Source organism: Carassius auratus, chromosome 1 (assembly GCF_003368295.1).
Source record: "Carassius auratus strain Wakin chromosome 1, ASM336829v1, whole genome shotgun sequence".
NCBI lineage: Eukaryota > Metazoa > Chordata > Actinopteri > Cypriniformes > Cyprinidae > Carassius > Carassius auratus.
Genome location: NC_039243.1, coordinates 32,774,560 through 32,797,973, shown reverse-complemented (window position 1 = coordinate 32,797,973; position 23,414 = coordinate 32,774,560). Strand labels below are relative to the sequence as shown.

Sequence of the window (23,414 nt, the reverse complement as noted above, 5' to 3'; positions counted from 1 at the left end):
TCAATAATTCAGCGGTCTTAAAATATTTAAGAATGTTAAATTATTTTATGATTTGTTTATGTACCCTGTGCAGTAGTTTCTCAACCATTTTCAGATAGTCAGGTGAGAAAATGCACCCATTGTCGATATTTTACAAAAAAAAAAAAAATGTAAATGTATTATTAATTATATATATTGTTCAAATGAATCGTTTACTCCTTGTACTCCTTGTAATCGTTTTCTACTGTATTCCACCACTGTTGTACACCACAAGTGCAATAGTGCAGGTATTTACTAAAGCAACATAATAATAGCCATTAGACACATCTTCCTTTTAAGTCTGCAATAATATGGTTTAACTGTTCAAAAGAAGTGTTAAATATGTACTTATATAGTGTTAATTAGGCGTGAACGATTATTGACCTGGCCGATAATCGGTGCCGATATTAAGCTTTTTTTATGGTTATCGGCTTCGGTTGTTTTCGATTTGCCGATAAAATAATTTAAAAGCATTTAAAGAAGGTTTTTGTCAGAGCCCTTGTTATTCTGAATTTTACATCAGACATAGATATATTGGTTATCGGTCTACTTGATGTGTAATAATCTGTAAGACACATATCGGTCGACCCCTAGTGTTTATGTGAGTTATATACTCTATGTTCATAAATGAAGATGTGTGATTTGCTGTGGATTTGATGGCCAGAGCAAACAAACAAACAAAATGGCTCATACTCAACACAAAGTTCGAACGCATTGAAATGTAAAGTTTGAGTTTCTCCATTTGAAGTATATTTTCACCCCCCCTTCATTTTTTTCTCCCTGTAAACAAGTTTTTTGTCTATAATATTAGCAAATTGAAATATGGGATCTGGCACTGCTCTTTACTTTCGTGTGTCGATCTCAATGGTAGTGTCATGTTCGAGAAACGTTGTGTGTGTGTGTGTGTGTGTGTGTGTGTGTTACAGTCAGGATGTATGCTACATAAACGAGTCCTCCATTCCTTTCAACTAAAGATGAGGTGCACATCCAAATATCCATCATTCACATGATCACAAGCATCCCACCAGCTCGAGCTGTCATCAGGGCTTTCAGATTGACACGCATTCACAGAGGAGGAACAAATGTGCCACTAAACAGATCAAAAGCCAGCCTAATAAGTAATGCTAGACATGATAAATATATAAATATACAGTGCTACAACACAAAAATAAAAGATTCAGTGACAAATAAGGATGTCTGAAGCACTGAAAGAAAAAATCTACTTCACAATGCAATTGTCATTTTCTTAAAAATGCAGAAGTTGTATTTCTGCTCATTTCAGATATTTTGACAGGAATTAGTGGCATTAATCAAACAATATTTTTTTTCTTGCTTTGAATATATGACTGTGTGCATGTCTTGATAATTTAACAAAAAAATAACAAAATAATTATAGCTTATAATGGATTTTGTGTTTTTGCAAAAGTTACTCCATTTGACCAACCTTGCATTCACATAAAAAAGTCAGCATATCTAATATAATCTAATATCAAAGAAAAAATGCTGATTGTGCAGTTCAGAAATGATTATTTTTTCTGTTTATTGTTTTCTTTACGGTTCTCTTGCCATGAAAACAAAAGCGCTTCTGGTATTTTGCTGATTTTGATCTGGCTAATTTTTTTCTTCAGATATAACTATTTCATTACTTTATTCTTTCTTATAAAGACTACTATATCAGACTACTGTTCTCATTGTAACTTTTATGAAACATTTTACTTTATTACAATTCCCTGCCCGTTACATTTCCATTAAGCCTCATATAAATATGCATACTCTTCTAATTACTGAACAGATCTGGACAAAAGATGAGCATCACATCAGTGACCATATGCCCAAACACAGGACATGTGTAGATGTGTATTTGCGTGAAACAGATGTGAAACAGCGTCCTCATTAAGCATCCGATGGATGAGTCCTGCACGCTGGGGTATGAGATGATGGGATAAATGTGCGACTCTTTCTCTCGGCTGAACGCCGGCAGTGAGATGAGCAAACACTGGGCTGATAACAAGAGCCTGAGGGCTCAGAGAGATGAAAGAGATCAGATGCTGAAGGAGCTGCACCAGAGGTAAATGCTCTCTTTCACCCATCTGTAGCCTCTCTTTCTGTCTTTCTCCTTCCTGTGCTCCGAGTCACGTGGGCAGCATCTGATTCCACCGTGCGGCCAACTCCAGCAGCGTTCCTACATCTCCAGACCGCGAGAAGACATGTTATTTCCTTCCCATGTCATAAGACTTCTGATAGTCACTTGCCTCCTCCCTGTCCTTTATACTTCCTTCCTTTCTCCCTTCCTTTCTCCCTTCCTTCCTTTCTTTCTTTCTTTCTGTCCCGGTGACATGTTTCGAGATGTCTCAGTGGTGAAAAATGTCTGCTTTAATACATAACACATTTAGTTTGGAAATTACATTTTGTTTGAAGGATTTTCACGTTTCTACTGGAACATTGGGGTATGGATTGAATAGTGTGTGTGTGTGTGTGTGTGTGTGTTTGGCAGCGTGTGTCCACAGACGGCTAAAACTCAGGGCCTCTGTGACAACATGTGAAATCACAGACTAGCAGAAGCCGCCTTACGCCACGCAGCTTTTTTAAATGAAATACATGTCTAGACGCTGTAAAAAATACATCTGCTGCACTGCCTTCAAAAAAAAAAAGTGAATTTCAAAGCATGCTGCCATGTCCTGAGTCAATATCCGGCGCAGAGGTCTCTGCCTTATTCATAAAGGCCTGCCTTTCATGTGCCGCCTGTTGTCTTTCCATATCATCAATGTATTCATCTCCTTTGTTTTCTACTGCAATCTGTGCATCCGTGATCTATGAAAGTGCTTACAACTGTATTAGCATCCAAAATGCATTCGGAATTAGCGAGCTAGCACCGAAGAGACCCATGCAAAGGAAGGCGCTCGAGCGGTTTAGCGAGCTCACGCTGTATCACCGTCCAGCCGTTCTTTTTAGCCGAGCTTGCCGCTAAAATAAATGTTATAGATCTAATTGCCATTTGCTCCCTGGAGCTTTGGGAAGGATGGAGTGAAGTGGGGGAGGACGAGTGAAGCGTGGCTGTAGGTTAACAGGAGAAAGGCTCTGTCCACTCTACAGCGGGGTCAATATGGCTTTTCTCATTAACAGCTGTTGGGTAACCCGACTCCATTTCCCCAGGCCACCCAGCCTTATTTAATTTAATGTCACTCCAATAAGAAGCTCTCACATTTATTCAGTGCATTTGCTTCAGGCACTCTCTCGCTGCAATTTGAGGATATTTATTTAAAAAGGACCTTTGCTCATCATTACAGCAGCTCTGGTCAAGGAGGCAGTGCGTACAGCGGCCTTCAAATGTTAACATATTCCAACACTTTTATATGCCAGAGATGTGTAGATGTTTAAACTCTTTAGGAGGAATCTGGTTACAATACTGCTGGCATTTGATTTGTTTTCTCTGTTTAATTATTCATTTCAATTAGTTAGTTTTTAAAGTGACAAAGGAGCATCCTGTTGTTTATGAGCAGGGCTGGTGTTTTAGAGAGGGATGTGACGATGAAGAGGCTGAAGATCTGCAGGACTCTGAGAAGAAAGTAGGTCCTGCTCCGACAACAGCCGCTCTACTAGCAACCTGGAATTAATTATATTCTCTGCCGTTATTGATTGTGTCACTCATTCACCGTCTGAATGTCTTAGGCTTCCACATTTCACTGAATTTCACTGAGTTGAATTGCTTTTCTTTTTTTATATGGAATCTCTCACTGATGAGTCGGCTCACCGAAGAGAAGATTGACAGATGCCACTGCAGAACAAAACCAGCCAAAACCTCAAAGAGCTTCAGAGTAAGGTTCAAGAGCATCTATCTGTTCATCACGGAGGAATGGGAATGCTTTTTCTAGGGCTTGTCCTGCGTTGTAATGCAGGATGGCTTTTTCTTTCTCTTTCTTTATTCTCCTAATTACCATCAGTCTCGTTTGATGTTTGGCGCCAATGCCATACTTTGCCCCAGTTTCATCTTTCAGTTCATTCTATCCATTATATACAATGTCTTAATTGGTGAAACGCTTGTTAAGTGTGTTTATTCTTCAGGAGCAGAGAATGGCCTCCTAGACAATACTAGAGACGTAACGATTCACTCAACTCACGATTCGATTATGATTTGATTTGATTCACAATTTTTCTTTTTTTTCTTCTTTTTTCTTTTTTACAAAATTACATTTAAGACAAATCATACACTAAATGTGTCCTTTAATTATTGCATGGACAAAATGCTGCACGTTTCTTTGTGAAACTGAAATGTAACACTTTTGGTTTTAATTGCTTCTGTTGTCCTCATTTGTAAGTTGTTTTGGGCAAAAGCGTCTGCTAAATGATAAAATGTAAATATAATGTAAATGTAACAAATTTAAATTTTAAAACAAGACACAAATAATAAATAAATAAATAAATAAATAAAAAATATCTCTTCATATAAACAAAATTTGGCTTTGTCTGTGCTCTTTCGATTTAAAATGAGAGGCAATCACTGCATTTTAATCACGATCCAAACAAAGATGCTGCATACATGCTACATGAGCAGTTTTTAATCTAATTAGATTGTTTAATTTCTAAATTTGAAGCAAAAACATTGGTTTGGCATCCATTTTGTGAAACTATAAATTAAAATGATCTGTATGAAACAGAAGCAGCAGACGAGCTGAACGAGACGCAGATCCACTCTCGGCCAGCAGGGGGAGCTTCTAGCGTTTCCTTGGTTACCGCTGTAAACAAAGCAGCGCTGCACTTATGAACTTTAATATGCTTCATACAGAGACAAGATGAACAGAATAAATACTTTTCTAAGACAGTAAGTTCCCCTCAGACACACATGCCTCGTGATTTGTATAGCATCTCAACCGATTTGAATCATCACATATTTGAATCGATTTTCAACCGTCTCCAAAGTGTTAAATCATCAGTACTGGTGGCTAAATAGATCATATACTGTATGTCAGAGTGTGATAAAGGAGGAAGAAAACCCAATTGAATCCGAGCACAACTTTGTGCTTTGATTATTCAAGAATTAATCAATGAATCAATGAAAATGTTGAAACAAGGCAAAATGAAGAATGCTGCACAATTGTTATAAAATGATGGTTGATTGACAGGTCAGTAGGCGGCCCTTTTGTGACAGATTTACATTCCAAATTCACTGAGGATATTTGCATTTTTTCACCTTTATTTACCGCAGCACTCTCCACCTGTGATCCGATCTCCTGAAACAGAATCTGATCAATACGCAGACCCTTAGAGGAAAAAATATGGATTTGATTCTAAATCTGTGGGTTTTGTAGCCTGTGGCTCCGTAGGGTTAACCTGTAGCTGATTAGCGCTAGCGTGTTAATGACGTCCTTCTCCGGCTCTGTCACGGATTGATGAGCTCTGAACATGTCATCCTGTCAGCAAGCTTCGAGAGGGATCTTTCGGGATGATTATATTGTCATTTGGGGATCCAGCAGTTGAATTAAGCTAATGCACGAGGCCGTGAGTAATTGATAACGCAGTGTATTATAGCGCAGGTGCAACAGAACGCGTTTAAACTCGAGGAAGAGTTCAAATTGCATTAAATGCCTGTTGCGGTAATAAAGACATCTTTAAGACGGCGTGTTAGATTAGTATGACACGAAAAGTCATTAAGATGCCTCATTAACACAGCCTTTCCTTGTGTTGCTAGTAAACATTCGCTTCCCGACTCGAATGCTGCTGAGAGCGAAAAGTGCCAAATGTCACAAAAGATTCCAGATAAAGGCTAATTTATTTCCTCAGTGGTTTATCTTCTAATACAATCCGGCGTGCTTTAACGCAGGTAGGTCATTTAAAGAGGAATGTTTCTCCTCGGCTCGTCTAATCCTCCTCCTCGGACGGAGAACTGCTAAATTGGCCCTGTGGCCAGGGGGATTGTGGGTAACATCACACTCTCCAGAAGCATGTGATAAATTCGCTTAATCTCTTTCCGGATTTCTGCGCGCGCTGGGCTTAGGTCAATTGAATCTAGCCTTTGACTGGTGACAGTGAATATCTATTAAGCTTTAAATAAAGTCGTAGGCTCTTCTGACAGTGTGTTGATGAGCTGGGCATCTCTCGGGAGGATTCTCAACGCTGCAGGTTTAATCATGTTTATGCAGTGCTTGTAAATGTAAAGCAAAAGGGAAGTGAAAGTTCACGCTGACCAATTTATCTAAATTTCACAGGAATGTTCTCATGTCCTGGACCTCGGACAAAGATTATTTTCATAACTCTTTCGCTTTTCACTCCAGCCGATTGCTCCTTACCGCACTTGTGTGTTTGTGAGATGTTAAATAATATTTCGATTTAATTATTATTTGTATAATTTAATGACATGACCTTTATTTTTCAGGTCTGTTGAATACATAACAAGCATGTTATTCATTTCTGAACTGTAGGATAGTATAAAACAAAAGAATAAATGAAAACATGATTTCTGTCTTAGGGAAATAAACCTCTCTTTATAAATGAATATCGTAATTTTGCCCCAAAACCGTCTGATTTTTGGACAGCTGTGTTTTAATATTTTGTCTGAGGTGTACAGGAAGGAAATCTGACGCAATCTGACTGTATTGTCAACGCATTATAAGGATATTCTTAAGGCATTATAATGATGCATAATGCATTATAAAAAATAAAAATAGAACGTGTGTTGTTTGATCTTATAAATAATCATATAATACATTATAAAACTTACTTATGCAGTAATTATTTATTTATTGCAGTAAACACGTTAAATCCACTAAATGTAATATGAATTAAGTGTCATATCTTGACATTATTTATTTAAGATCTGTACAATAACTTACTGATATTACAATAAATATAGTTCAAATCAAACGTGTCATAAATTACACATTCATCTGATCAGATATTCTGTTTCAGAAAATATTTAGTTATTTATATTATTGTCTTTGTCTGCTTTATGGAAAGTAACGAGTTAACAATAGCAAGATATGAGATTTATAATCCATTATAATTTAAGTGTTCATTGTGTATTATAAATCATCATAAACTTTAAAGCTATAACCACAAATTATTAAACATTATAATGCCTTAAGAATACTCTTATAATGTATGGATACCTCAGATTTTTTTAGGTATATTTTATTATTATTATAATTATTTATTAAAAAAAAAATATTAATTAATGAATTAATTAATTATTATATTATATTATTATAATTGTTAATTGTTTTTTGTATTATTCGTTCTGGTGGGAGAGTAAGTGTAAGAAAATGTAAAAAGCACAACAGAAATATTGTTTAATTCTTGATATTGAATAAAAATGATATAATTTTTTTGTTTGTTTTTTTGGCAGCAAACGGCAGGTTTCCGCCTTAATTGCAGTGAAGGCGAGTGTTTTCAGAGTTCACTTGTGAAACTAATGGCAGTGTGTGAATATGAGGACACAAGACCAGGCTTCGTGTAATCCCCTGAAATATAATGAAGATCCATTTGAAGTATTTATGATGAAGGCTTTATGAAACAAATAACGGTGATGGGGAGATGTGGGAGATGGAGCATGCCCTGAAGAACTGTTCTCTGATCAGCGGCGTGTGATTGCTCTCTTCACCGGGACCGAGCCCACTGTCCATTCCAAGGTCAGGCTTTCACAAGGCTTATGGGGAATGATACAAGAGATTATTGCTACGATCAATAAGCTGAAAATGAAACAAAGGGGAGCTCGCTTTATTGACTTTCTCATGTACAGTGGCAGCTTTAACATTTAATTGTCTCTCAGTATTTAGCAACAGCTCTCATTTAGCTCGGCCCTCGACGGCGCTCCCCACGCCATTTTAACAATTCACACTCTTCTGAGAGCGTCGCTTATAATATGTGCCATACAGAGAAGGAAATAAATCAAAGTGTGTGTGTGTGTGTGTGTGTTTTTCAGAAGCTTGGTGTCTCTTCTGTGCAATTCCTCTCCAAATCAACACGAGAGCCTTCGAAATCTTAGTGCATCTTGCATCAAAAGTCAATCTTCAGCTTTTGATCGCAACACGTTCATCACACCTTCAGACATTCTGGACCGAACTGAAACAGAAGATATGTTCATGCTTATCTATTTCTTTTTTCTGTGTGTGCTCTGCTCTTTTATTGTTTTAAAGGCACTGGTCGATCTCAAGATGTGTGAGACGCTGACGGCGGTTTGAGGAGGAAGAAGAAGAGTGAAAGAGAAGGAAGCTGGATGTCTCAGTGTTCGCTGGTGAAAGCATGACAGAAACAGACCCGCTGGACACAGATGAGGTCAGACCTGTGCCAAACCTAACTCTAGAAAGGCTAGTATTGTCATTATTATTATTGCCAACCACACATTTGTTTGGCATAGTTAGTACATCACAAAATTCTGATCAGACCTGCCAAACGTCTTTTATTTGATTTGATTTCCAAATGTTTAAGTTGAACCGCTTCCAGTCTTCACGTGAACGCTATCAGAAGCATGAGACGCACGCTCAGGAATAATATTTCAGCAACAATAATAATAAAAACACACTCACAAATATAACAGATGTAACGTTTAGCTAAAGTAATTCCTCTTGTGATTTGATCATGAAAGGTCAGCAGCAAAACCATAAATGGCCATATCAAAAAATATATTTTTGAATGTAATATATTATTATTAGATCTGCATGATTAGTTTTGATTTACTTTAATAAATCCTTAAACATAGAATCCTAAAATAAATGCACGAGTGAGAAAACATTGCAGAAATGTACCTTTGCACTGATTCTTATATATAGTGCACATGAATTATTGTTGACTTATTTGTTTTTGCTTTTTATGCATTAGCTACAGTACAAATCATGAATCATTTACAATTATTTAATCTTTTGACAGCCTTAGTATTTATTTAGTAAAAAGATAATTAATGCAAAGTGAACACATAAAAATGCAATGAAAGAACGTCATTTATTGCAGGTAAGTGTAAACGCTGCAGGATTCAGACAAAAGAATGTTGATGGAGAAAAAAAAGACTAAATGTTTTGAGTGAGATTTTATTCAAACCATTGACTGATTGTAGGTTTTGCGTGTAGGTTTGGGCTGATGTTCCACATGTGTGGAGTGTGAAGCTCAGAGTCCAGTTTTCAGTGCATGAGCACCACCAAATGTTCTGATGCGTGCATCTGCAGCGACTCCACAGACGTGACCCAGAGCTCGCTGTGGAAAAAAAAAGGGAAAAAATCAACAAAGAAAAAAAAACGTAGCTCCCGGTGTGAACGGCTCGATAAGAAACTATTGTTTCGAAATGCAAAATCTCGTTCACACCGATTATATGTGTTATTCGTTTTAAGGTTGACTGAATTAGCTTGTGACTTCCTCCAAATTCCCCCAAAAAATTCTAAACACATTTTACATGTAGTGTTTATTTGTTTGGAATAAAATTAAATCTCTCTCAATAATATGCAGGAGATCATTAAAGTATTTATGATTTCTCCTCCATCCGTCCGTGTGTGTGTGTGTGTGTGTGTGTGTGTTTGGCTGTCAGCCTGAAAGCTGCATCTAGTGTGATTCACAGGCTCTGACGTGTCACTACATTGCTAGTGGCTTTGACCTTTGACCCGTGTGACCTGTCTGTTCCCGCGCTGCACATCTCTGCCTCTCGCCGCTGGACTCTTTAGAGCACTCAGAAGACTGCCATCAGGCAGCTCCGTCTCTCTCTGCTTCTTCTTCTTCTCTCTCTCTCTCTCCTGCTTCCTCTGCTGGGCTGTGAGACCCCGAAGCAGCTTGTTAGTGGTGGGCCAAGTATTGATCTGGCAGGTCTGTCGATGCGGGGAGATTGAGCCGAGCTCCACTAGAGACTCTCCACCAGCAGGCTGCTATTGACACACTACACACACACACACAAACAGAGCAGCGGCCCGCAGGAGACTCTTCACAGGCAAGTTGCTATCGACGTTTTCTCGACTCGGCCGACACAACTGCTCACTGTATGACAAGGCTGAGACCGGCCCGAGTCCCCAGAGAGCTGCGCTGACACGACACAGTGACCCGTGCGCTAGTTTTTCTTTTCTTTCAGCACGCTCATCCAGGTTTTTCCCACCCTAACGCGCTCCACGGGGAGGCTGCTCTTCCTCCGACTAGTGATCAAGCCAGTTTATTGGCAGGTGAGCTTTTTTATGTTCTCTTTTTTTAGGGGGAGGAAGAAACAGAGCACTAGGTCAATGCTGCGATTTGTTTATGTTGTACTTGCATGTTTCCATCTCATTTGAAGAACAGGCCTGTGGCGACGTCGCTGCGCATCGATGTTACGTTGTGTCTCACATGTTTCACGACACGTGTTCAGTGAGTGATAGGACTGGGACATCTGTTACAGTTTCATCTGCCACAGTGTCATTTTTTTAAATTTGAAGAATCACAATTTTGAATAAAAATCAGTCAAACGATTCCTCACATCTAAAGTGTGTAGTGTGCATATTTATGTATATATAAATACACACACATACATACGTATAAAAATTGTTATATATATTTTATATTATATATAAATATTTTATACATAAACAAAAATATATAATTTTTTCTTAAAGAAATACATGCACATGTCTGGAAGCTGCTGCTATTTCCTTGATTTTACAAAACATTAATCGTTAATAATAATCTGCTGCTGCTGTACTTCTAGTCATTTTCAGTTTGAATTGCCTTGACTTTTGAGATTTGTTTTAAATATAATTTTTTAACAAATAGGAGATTTTTGTGAGATGTGTTTTTTAACAAGTACATTTCTTTAACCCGAACTTTCTTAGATGGTTAATATAGAAAATGTTAGGCTACTTGAATAATTTCGTTGTTATAAGTTGATAAAAAAAAAAAAAAAAACCCAGCATCAACCAGCCCTAGAAATTGGTGCAAAATTCAGACGAATGTGAATCTGGCAACATTTAATAGCATTTATTCTTGTACGTATCAGTTCAGTAATTAAAAGTCCTGTTAATGGCGATAAAGCATCTTTAGCTTTTATAAATTCACTGTAAACCACAGCTTCAAAGGGGTTATTGCTTTTATAAAACAGTTATTCCATATATGTAGTAAGGTTTCACAAAATAAAACAGAGCAAATAATGTCTAATGATATTAATAAAATATTCTTCCGCCAATCAGTGTCGTTCCTCAGAAACAGTTACGGTTCCAACAAAGTAACAAAGTGGTTGCCGGGCAACACACAGAAGTAAACAAAGGTATGTCTTTGTAGAATAAACAGCTTCGAACACAGCTCAGCCAATCAGAGTCAAGGACCCGAACGATTCATTTTACAATTTTAGTTTTAGCATATTTATTAGTTTACAAATCATGCCCTATGATAATCGCATTCTGAGGTTGTGGTATAGCATAGCATTGCTCAATGAGTTAATCTCTTATCATAATGTGTGTGAAAAGGAATCAAACTGGCTGATCTTTTAATGCCCTCTAGTGTTTATTTTGTAGGAACAGATACGTTTTAGAAGTCGGAGTAAAAATGTAGGTAGATGCATGTTTTTTCCGATGGGTCTATGTTGTTTGATCTTCATCTGATTCTCCAGAGCCACTGGTGTACGTGAAGCTCCATGGGTGCCATATGTCAGTGCTGCTGCTGTTTTGTGGAAAATCAGGGATGGTAATGTGTGTGTGTGTGTGTTACCTAAGCGAGGTCTTTTCTCTGGCCTGTCAGTCTCGGTGTATAGCGTGAGCTGTCACTGTCAGCAGCTAATGGTGGAACTACTGTGACGACTTCCTATTACCGCTGTGGCCCTGTCAATAGCGCGGCCATCACTCCGGTGCCACATGTCAACGTAACAAGCTCATGCATGTCAGAATAATGTTGGGACTCGGTGAGCGCGTTTTGAAGAGCTGCCTTTCACTCTCATGTCATTTTATCTGCCTGTCTGAGTCGCGCAGGAACAGAAATCACACAGAAGCTTACGGGCTGTTGCTTCTGATCTGTTGCCTTCGCCACAGTGTGTTTCTGCTTTGCTAGCCTCAGATAACATTAATGAACATATCTCTCTCTCTCTCTCTGGATATCTGGCTTTTTATTTCCCCTCTTCTTGCCACGAAGTGCTCCGAGCACCTCTAAACTCATTCCCTTCTCCCTTAATGAGACAACAACGCTTCCTCACTCGAGGGTCACAACCTGGGAATAACATCACTGACCTATAAGCATCGAGTCCACAGTGCTCCCAGTGGTTTAACATGTCAGGCCGTGAATAACACATCCTATGCTGAGTGTCCACCCGCAAACCCTCGTCTAGCCCTGGGACCCCCTTCGCCCAGTAGCAGTACACATTTAATTGCTTGCGTTTATTTGTGGATTCCTAATTATTGACTAGAGGTAAATTATAACACCACAGCCTTTATGAAGAGATGGAAATGACTGTTAGAGCTAATGAACTGAGCCAGGCTGCCTGCAGTCATTTATCAAGCACATTCATCTCGTCCTGACAGAAGTCCGTCCTCATATTAGTGCACGATTGGAATGCTGAAATATTCCTGTTCGGAGAGCTTTTCCATGTTCTGACATTTACTGTATGTGTGGTGATTCATTTTTAGGGGACAGAATCTGTGCTTAATTGATGATTAAAGCAGTGATCTGTGCCAGCTTCCTTGTTTTGCTTTAATATCATAAATGGTGTGTAACTCATCAGCTTATTAATATTCCTCTTCCTCAGGTTTTCAAGCCCATGCCATTGAAATATTTTTATAATCCTTTAATTTGCTCAGCAATATAATTTAGGAAACATGCAAAAGCAGCGTGATGACTTATCCACACCTCTTCTATGATGAGAATGATTTTCTAAATTATTTCTGATTTATCTATATTTATTTGAGGGGGGACATCAGTGTTAATTTAGTATTTATATACTACTAAAGTAATGATCACTATGTTGAATACCTTTTTTGTATAATTTTGATAATTTCATGTCATGTGCTCTTGTAATTTTAGATTTTGTTTTTATATTTCTGTACAGCTTTAATTGAATTATATTCATCTAATATTTACATTCAGTTACTGAGAACAATTTTAATAGTTTTTTTGCTGTAATTCTAGATTTAGTAGATTTAGATTAAACAGTAACAACATGACAGAAGAAAATACACGTCAGGGTGATACAATTATCCTTATATCATAATGAAGTGAAAAACCTAATTAATAGAAAGCTAAATTATAATTATTAGAAAATTTTAAAAAATCACGTTGTGCAGGTGTAAAATATAGTAGGCTGACTTCCCCAAAAAAAAAAAATGTATATGCATGAATTATGATATTTGTAAATAAATAAAGAAAGACGTGTACATTCATATCTGAAAATGATTTTTATTTTACGGTTAAACCACATGCTGTTTTTAGAGTCAAGAAACAGAAACACAAAGAGCACAGATCTAACAGCCTTTAAACTGGAGATATTTGACCGGGAGCCTCTGGTTCTTCACTGACCGCTGATGACCGTCACTCCACATGTGTTCATCAAGCCCCGCTGAACCTGATGTGACAGCTTCGTCTGCGGAGCGCTATTGTTTGATCCTGGTTCAGCTCCCGCCCCTCCATCAGTTCCTAATGAGAGAGAGAGAGGGAACAAAGACTCCGTGTTTATTCTACACTGTATTTAGGTCAGATCTACCGGCTCAGGTTGTATAGACCTGACGATGTAAGAAACAACATTTAAAAAAGGAGTTTTAATTACAAGTATCTGTTGCCCCAAGTGTCCAATTCCCTTTCATATGGGCCTCCGGTGGATTGGAAGGGAGAATGGGAAGAGAGGCGATGCAGGCTGGGTAATTACTGGCACAGAAGAATAGATTGGTGCTACGCTTGATTTTCTTACCTGATCTCTTGTTTTCCCACATGTGACACATTCATTATCTTCTAATCAAATGCAGACTTTAGTAGGTCTTGGATGTTTTGGTTGGTTGTTGTTTTTTTTGTAATTCCCACGTTCAATAATTTTGATTTCAAATTAATTTTGTGAAGATCAAAGATCAGAAAGCTTTATATTATTCTGTGATCACAGAGCGCCATGTTGTTGTTGCTTTTTCATCCGCACTCCATGGTGGCCTAGATGAGGAAGACTTCATCCAGTAGTATGGAAGTGTCACCAGAAACCAACAGATTTGGGGATTCCAGAAATATTCAGCAGATTTTACATAAATCTATTCCTGGTTTGCGCCTCACAAAAACTACTCTTAAAGAGTCATATGATGCAATTTCAATGTTTCCTTTCTGTGTGGAGTGTTACAAGCTCTTGGTTCGTGAAGAAGATCATGAAGGCCAATCAGAGAATACCTCGCATTTCAGAAAGATGAGCTTTGTAAAAATGGATGCGTTTCAGAAGGCGGGGCATAGAGGAGAAACATGTACATTATGTGGGAAATAATGTGATTTTTTAACCTTAAACCAAATAAACACATTTCATTACTCCAAATACACCAAATAATGTTCTTTTAACAACATCATTTGACCCCTTTTAAGAACGCTAACAAAAGATCAATTGATCATCCTGATCAATCTGTTTAGAGAGTGTCCGTGTGTGTCCATGTGTGTATCAGTGTGTGTGTGTGTGTGTGTGTGTGTGTGTGTGTGTCAGTGTGTGTATCAGTGTGTGTGTGTGTCCATGTATGTGTCAGTGTATGTGTGTATCAGTGTGTGTCCATGTGTGTGTCAGTGTGTGTGTGTGTTCATGTGTGTATCAGTGTTTGTGTGTGTGTGTGTGTGTGTCCATGTATGTATCAGTGTGTGTGTCAGTGTGTGTGTGTCCATGTATGTATCAGTGTGTGTGTGTGTGTGTGTGTGTGTCCATGTATGTATCCGTGTGTGTGTGTCCATGTATGTATCAGTGTGTGTGTGTGTGTGTGTGTGTGTGTGTGTGTGTGTGTGTATCAGTGTGTGTGTCCGTGTGTGTGTGTCCATGTATGTATCAGTGTGTGTGTGTGTGTGTGTGTCCGTGTGTGTGTCCGTGTGTGTGTGTCAGTGGGCTGAAGCTCAGAGTGTATTGTGACTGGGCCTGTAGCTTCGCCCCGGGCTCCTTCACACTCTATGAAACCAGCGTCACTTAATTGGACTTTAAAACACCTTCATATTGTTGCAGGTGTTTTTTTTTCCTCCTCACTTCTCCTCGGGCCAGACCAGTCGATTCCGAATCAACTCCTGGGTGTGTTAATGAAAACGCAGCCCAAAAGAGAGCTTTGCTGAATAGTGAGCAGCGCAGCGGGGCTGTCCAGAGGGAGGAGATTACCTGCTAAAGCAGCTGTTACATGATAATGACGCAGTCTCCGTCCCCGCGGGCCGTTTGAGATGTGACCCAGGCCTCACAGCCTAGTGTGCCATCAGATGCTGCAGCGTCTCTGTGTTGTGCAATAAAATGGTACATTTCTTAAGAGTAATTAAATCATATTACATTCCTTTGCCGTAACCCCTGCAGCCATTTCAAGTTTAGCGCAGCTCAAGCTGGCTTTTGATGAAGTCAGCAGCACAGAGAGCAGCTTCTGCTCCAGTCTACCTGCCCCGCGGGAAAGCTCTGCTCCCTCTCTCTCTAATGAGACACACGCTGGCTCCCTCTTCATCTGTCATGCATCTCTCACTCGCCTCTCTTTTGGGTCTGATTCGCTGGATTCTGCTGGAGTTAAGAACGTTTCTTTTTCTGTGCAAAGTCGCTCAATGAAGAGTATAAAAATGCATGTTACTGTGTGTGTCTTTTAGAAAAGTTTAATTCAATATTTATGGATGATGCAGGCCTTTGATCCCCGATGCTAATTACCACCGAGTCCTTGAGAAGGTTTTGGGGGGAAGAAGAAAGCAGAGTCAGAGTATAGGTTAGAGCTCAAGCACACACACACACTCACACTCACACACACACACACACTCACACACTCTCTCACACACACACACACACATACTGACAAACACACACACTCACTCAATTCAATTGAATTCAGTTTATTTGTATAGCGCTTTTCACAATACAAATCATTACAAAGCTACTTTACAGAAAATTATGTTTCTACAATATTTAGTAGTAGCTTATAAGTGGTGACTGTCAGGTTGTGCACGTATGACAGGATTTTTCAGAAAAACTTAATACAAGACGTAGTCAGCCAGATGATGAAAATTATTAACAGCAATTATTATATGATGCAGTCACTCTTGTAGCAATATTTGTTAGTTCTGTTGTTGACTCAGGGTTAGCATCATCTGAGGTCCTCTGAGGGTCAGCATCATCTCTTCTCAGGTGTTCTGGATCCAGACTGGAGCTTGTGGAAATCCTAGTTACCACGGGATGAAGATCCAGCAGAAACAGAGAACACATAGAGACATCATTAGCATAGCTGCTGATCCAACACAGTAAAATTAATTAGTTTAACCCAAGCTAAAGAATAAGAATGCACATTTGATCAGATACAACTACACTCACAATTTAAGAGAAACATTATTCGAATGCTTGGTGAAAGAGATGTGTTTTTAATCTAGATTTAAACAGAGAGAGTGTGTCTGAACCCTGAACATTATCAGGAAGGCTATTCCAGAGTTTGGGAGCCAAATGTGAAAAAGCTCTACCTCCTTTAGTGGACTTTGCTATCCTAGGAACGACCAAAAGTCCAGTGTTTTGTGACCTTAGGGAGCGTGATGGGTTGTAGCGTGGTAGAAGGCTAGTTAAGCTAAACTAAGCTAAGCTACACTGGAGCTAAACCATTTAGGGCTTATAGGTAAGTAATGATAATTTGTAACTGATACGGAACTTAATAGGTAGCCAGTGCAGAGACTGTAAAATTGGGGTAATATGATCATATTTTCTTGACCTGGTAAGGACTCTAGCTGCTGCATTTTGGACGACCTGTAGCTTGTTTATTGACGAAGCAGGACAACCACCTAGAAGTGCATTACAATAGTCCAGTCTAGAGGTCATGAATGCATGAACTAGCTTTTCTGCATCAGAAACAGATAACATGTTTCGTAGCTTGGCAATGTTTCTAAGATGGAAGAATGCAGTTTTTGTAACATGGGAAATATGATTTTCAAAAGACAAGTTGCTGTCTAATATAACACCCAGATTTCTGACTGTAGAGGAAGTAACAGTACATCCGTCTAGTTGCAAATTGTAATCTACAAGATTCTGTGTAGTGTTTTTTGGTCAAATAAGTAATATCTCTGTCTTATCCGAATTTAATTGGAGAAAATTATTTGTCATCCAATCTTTTACATTTTTAACACACTCTGTTTGCTTAGATAATTGAGAAGTTTCATCTGGTCTCATTGCTGAGTATCATCAGCATAACAGTGGAAGCTAATCCTGTATTTTCTAATAATATTTCCAAGGGGCAACATGTATATTGAAAATAGAAGGGGACCTAGGACGGATCCTTGTGGCACTCCAAATTTTACTGGTGATAAATGAGATGACTCCCCATTTAAATAACACTCACACACACACACACACACACACCTCTCACTGCTAGGAGCGGTGGCAGCAAATCAAACCTCAAAACAATCTCATTCAGCAGTAGAGGAGATGTGTTCAGCTGCACTTTCTTCTGGAGACTGAAGTGAAGCCTTCATGACCTGATCCTTGAATTTGTTCCATGTCATAATTAATCAGAGTGAAGTCTTGAGTTTCATCACAGGTTAGAGTCGTCATCAAAGCCGAAGACACCCCTGAGAAGCTGTCGGAGGGGAAAAAAACCTCTCTCTTCTTTTGACAGCTTTTCTTTTCTTTCCTCTCTCTCTCTCTCTCTCTCTCTCTCTCTCTCTCTCTCTCTCTCTCTGTCTCTGTCTCTCTCTCTCTCTCTCTCTCTCTCCCTCTCACTCTCTCTCTCTCTCTCTCTCTCTCTCCCTCTCACTCTCTCTCTCTCTCTCTCTCTCTCTCTCTCTCTCTCTGTCTCTCTCACTCTCTCTCTCTCTCTCTCTCTCTGCAGGCCTGCTGATGGACGCCATGCTGGAGAAGATGAAGGAGGGCAAAGTGCTGACAGAGGAACTGGCTTCGCTTACAGCTGCAGTCAGCGAAAACGGCTGACCAGAGGAGAAAAAGAGACAGAAAGGGAGCGAGAGACTGTAATACTGATGTGTGTTGGCCGTAAAGCCGCATGGCAGCAGAGGCCCTCGTCTCCAGCTGTTGGGGAGATTATTCTTTCTTGATTTGATCTAGCGTTTTAGTTGGATGTAAATTATCGTGCACTTGATGTTTTGACCTGACTTTCACATGAAGAATATTTAAGACACATTAGCATGTCAGTGTAAGCTGGATAATCAACACAGAGAAATAAAAGATTAAAAACTGAACTTGCATGTCTCTTTCTTTTGTGAATGCTCGCTGGGATCTTCTATGGTGGGATTATTTGTTTGAGCTTTTTCTTCTTGTTTGATTGTCTACAACAGAAAGAAATAGCAAGTATTTTTAAAGCTAAAAGGAAATGTTTCCCAATTACACAAAAATCCTATTATTTAAAAAATTATATTTATAATAATATAAACTATAGTTATGTTTGGCTGACTGAGTATTACATGTACCAAGTATTTTAATTTCTCAATAAGGAGATTTTATGAGAAAGCGCTTCATGAAGAACTAAAACTGGTGCTTGCATTCACTTGCAAATATATCTATCACCATAACAGAGACCAGACCATTTTGCAATTCACAATTGAACACCGCATTTTCTGGTTGCATGCAAGTATATGCAGATAACATGTAATATATCTACACTGTATATACAGTACGGTTTTATGATATCATCAATACATTTATACATACATTTCAGTTGCAGAAATAATGACATGCCATCCAATATGAAATTGAATATTGAACATATACCATATCATAAATCTTAAGACACATTCCTGTGTCTGTTTTGAATGATTTAAAACCTGGATGCCTCGTAAAAGAGAAAAAAACAAACAAACCATTCTTATATTTAGTTAAAATACGATTTGACTTTCTCCATTGTTTTTCGCTCTTTCCTTCTTTGCATACAGTCAGAAAGCCATCCGTTCAAAATGAACCGTAAGAATCCGACTGCAGTTTTATCAGGTTTATGCTAATGATGTCGTTTGCATTTATCTTTTTGTAATGAAGGATTAGCTCAAGACTGTCCCGAGCATCTCAGGGACCAATTTATCTGCCCCCCCGGATCAGGAAGACCCCCGTGGTTAATTACCATTCGTTAATGCAGTTGGGATGCTTTCTTCTTCAAGCACTCCAGAGCATGCTATTGTAAATATTTGTCCCATATAAATGTGCTGGTTTCTAGTCACCGTCCTCGAGCATAATGTGTCTAATGACAAACATTAATAACTTACAGCTGGGAAAACTGCAGAGAGGTCTGGCGTGCGCAAATTAGCAGCAACTTGACGTCTCCTGCGTTAATGTGTACTGCGTAGTCAACATGTTTGCAATGTCTGTGACGTTCAAATGCACAGAACTCCCTGAGGTTTAATTAACATGGCCTTCCTCAGCCACCCACCGAACATGAAGAAACATTCAAGCTCATGCAAGTGAAACTTTAGAGTGGTGTTTTAAAAGAGTGAAGAATGAATGGGAAACCATGTCTCGTTAAGAAATGCACCTTCGGGGACAGACGCATCAGGACTTCTAAATGCTAGGATTTTCCCTTTCCTCCGTGCCTTTGTTCCTCTTATCATTTCATCCTCCTCTTACACATTCATTCGCTCAAAGAGTTTTCTCTTTCTTTCTTACACCCCTAATCTCTCCTCTTCTTGTCTTTGATGGTCTCGGCGGGTCTCTGGGTGCCACAGGGGCTGTTGGGAGAGATGATGATGATGAACCTCCTCCCCTCCGCTTCTGTGAAATCAATAACGGAGAGCACTGAGGTCTCCTGCAGCATTACAGGAACAGCTCCATCACAGGTCAAACCCCAATCAGTGCTCGGACCAAATCACTGAGAGGTCAAATCTGACAAGTGAGGCTAAACATGTTCACATTCATCCGTTTGAAGTGCATCTGGGTGACAGGAATACATCTATTCCCTCAATTAATGTGTGAGACAACACACCTCGCTGAGCTTCGAGAGTAAAGTCAGGAGTGTAGCTTTCAGCTCGCGAGTCGCTTGAAATAGTCTTCTTTATTTTCTGCGTACGGTTAACTCTATAGAGCTGGTTATTACAGTGATTTCATGACACACTCTTCTCCGTGAGGCTGGTTATGACACGTAAAACACAGTCTTGCTTTATTTCTACAGCGCTTTTTATAACATATATTATATAATACAGATTGTGTAAAAGCAGCTCCACGGTGTCAAACAGGAAAGCAGTATAATCTATTTATATTATGCATTCGACTGAACGAATGATAATGATATCCCTATATTCATCTATTAAGATATTTACTGATGCATCGCTGGAGACTTACTGATATAAATCTTATAATTAAACTTTATTTGGAGTACTGCTTGTGCATAATGCACATTTCTAAATATTAAGCTTGTAATGTGTTTTATTGTCACTATTGATGAGGATCATATGATCTTTATGTTGGTCTTTAAATGCAAGATATTTAATTATTCCAATTTAGCAGGCTTTAAGTATATCAGTTTAGAATACTAAAAATACATAAATAGGTAAATGTATTTGTAGTGTACTTAGCATGTAATAAATGTATTTCAAATACATTTCAGTACATTTATTTTCAATAGGGATTACTAGAAGTTATTTTCTGTTTTTTTCTCATTTTTTTATTTCAACTTATTTTGTTATTTAATGTACAGCTGAACTAGTATCACATATGTACATTTTAAGTATACAATTTTCTTTTTAGAAAATATATTTGTATTGTTTCTTTTGCTGATCAGTCAGTACCAAGGTGAACAAAAGTCTGAGCAGATTATATGTCACTTAATCACTTTACATTTTCATGCAAAATTAAATATGCCATCTATTTTATCTAAGGTCTATCAATAAAGAATAATGTTAAGAAAAAAACACTCTTCTTAACAGCCTGGAGCTGAACATGCTCTCCCCATTGTGCAATTAAAGTATGTGCAATATTGATTTGATATCACCCATCTCATTCCATCTCTACATCTTATTCTATTGCATCTGTAGCACACCTGTACATACCATTTCTGTGTGTTTATGTATCTCGGATCTCATCTGTTCTTCGTTGTGATGTTGTTCTGGAAATGCACTGACAGTATTTTCTCACCAGATGGAGCTGTAGTCAAAGCTTGGATCAGCTGAGCTTTCTCTGATCTCAACATCCTGCGAGACATAAAACACACCAAACTCACTCAGAAAGTTTGAGGTCTGATACTTCTGTGTAATGTACATGTGTACTATATAATACATCCGTGTGTGTGTGTGTGTGTGTGTATATATATATATATATTATAAAACTCAGTTATAATATGTCATACATTGAAAAGCACAAAGCTGAATGATAAATGTATGTTGCAGGCTCTGTGGATAAACTGTGGATTGTTTAGCATTGCTTTGGTACAAATTGCATTCAGCAACATTATCTTTCAAATTATATTAATTATGTTCTCACTCAGACACAGAAAGCCTAAAACAGGACAATCTGCACATCATTATTATTATTATTTGATTCCAAAACAGTTGAGATACTGTACAAATTGTGAGTAAAACAGGAATGGAATAATTTACAAATCTCCGAAACTTATATTTTATTCACAATAGAATACAGATAACATATCAAATGTTGAAAGTGAGACATTTTGAAATGCCATGACAAATATTGGTTCATTTTGGATTTCATGAGAGCTGCACATTCCAAAAAAGTTGGGACAGGTAGCAATAAGAGGCCGGAAAAGATATATGTACATATAAGGAACAGCTGAAGGAACAATTTCTTACTTATTAGGTTAATTGTGAACATGATTGGGTCTAAAAAGAGCCTCTCAGAGTGATAGTGTCTATCAGAAGTCAAGATGGGCAGAGGATCACCAATTCCCCCAATGCTGCGGCGATAAATACTGGAGCAATATCAGAAAGGAGTTTCTCAGAGAAAAATTTCAAAGAGTTTGAAGTTATCATCATCTACAGTGCATAATATCATCCAAAGATTCAGAGAATCTAGAACAATCTCAATTCTGGTCAAGGCCGGAAAACCACACTGGATTCCCATGATCTTCAGCTCTTAGACAGCACTGCATCACATACAGGAACGATACTGTAATGGAGATCACAACATGGGCTCAGGAATACTCCAGAAAACACTGTCAGTGAACACAATCCACCGTGCCATTCACCGTTACCAGCTAAAACTCTACAGGTCAAAAAAGAAGCCATATCTAAACATGATCCAGAACTACAGGTGTTTTCTCTGGGACAAGACTCATTTAAAATGGACTGTAGCAAAGTGGAAAACTGTTTTGTGGTCAGACGAATAAAAATTTGAAGTTCTTTTTGGAAAACTGGGACGCCATGTCATCTGGACTAAAGAGGACAAGGACAACCCAAGTTGTTATCAGCGCTCAGTTCAGAAGCTGCGTCTCTGATGGTGTGGGGTTGCATGAGTGTGTGTGGCATGGGCAGCTTACACATCTGGAAAGATGAGCTCCATCAATGCTGGAAGATATATCCAAGTTCTAGAACAACACATGATCCCATCCAGACGTCGTCTCTTTCAGGGAAGACCTTGCATTTTCCAACATGACAATCCCAGACCACATACTGCATCAATAACAACATCATGCTGTGTAGAAGAAGGATCCGGGTACTGAAATGACCAGCCTGCAGTCCAGATCTTTCACCCATAGAAAACATTTGGTGCATCATAAAGAGGAAGATGAGACAAAGAAGACCTAAGACAGTTGAGCAACTAGAAGCCTGTATTAGACAAGAATGGGACAACATTCCTCTTCCTAAACTTGAGCAACTTGTCTCCTCAGTCCTCAGACGTTTGCAGACTGTTATAAGAAGAAGAGGAGATGCCACACAGCGGTAAACATGGCCTTGTCCCAACTTTTTTAAGATGTGTCGATGCCATAAAATTTAAAATCAACTTGATTTTCCCTTAAAATTATACATTTTCTCAGTTTAAACATTTGATATGTCATCTATGTTGTATTCTGAATAAAGTATTGAAACTTCCATATCATTGCATTCTGTTTTTATTCTGAAATTTTTACAGCGTCCCAACTTTTTTGGAATCGGGTTTTTAGGCTACTTAAAGATCAGGCATGATGGCCTTTCTCAGATTAGCTAAAAGGATTGACATTTGTTTGAATCTGCCTTCTATAAAGCATGCTGTTTAAAAGACACGCATCACTTTGTACAGACGGTAAAAGATAGGGAGGATATAGAAAACCTTTACACTAATATAGACACTGAGAGAGACTTGGTGGCAGTGAAGACATGTGTTTGAAAAGTATTGAGACAAACAGACCAGAAGAAAGATAATTACAACTGATCCTCACAAAAAAACAAAAAAACAAAAA

General features: G+C 38.5%; 1 long non-coding RNA gene across 1 annotated transcript; it reads left to right on the top strand.

Annotated features, from left to right (window-relative positions):
• The first annotated feature begins 9,519 nt into the window (after positions 1–9,519).
• Positions 9,520–18,282, top strand: LOC113089773 (uncharacterized). The gene is made up of 2 exons (XR_003286968.1): positions 9,520–10,145; positions 17,919–18,282. It is a non-coding gene; the product is annotated as an uncharacterized LOC113089773 (long non-coding RNA).
• The last annotated feature ends 5,132 nt before the right edge of the window (positions 18,283–23,414 follow it).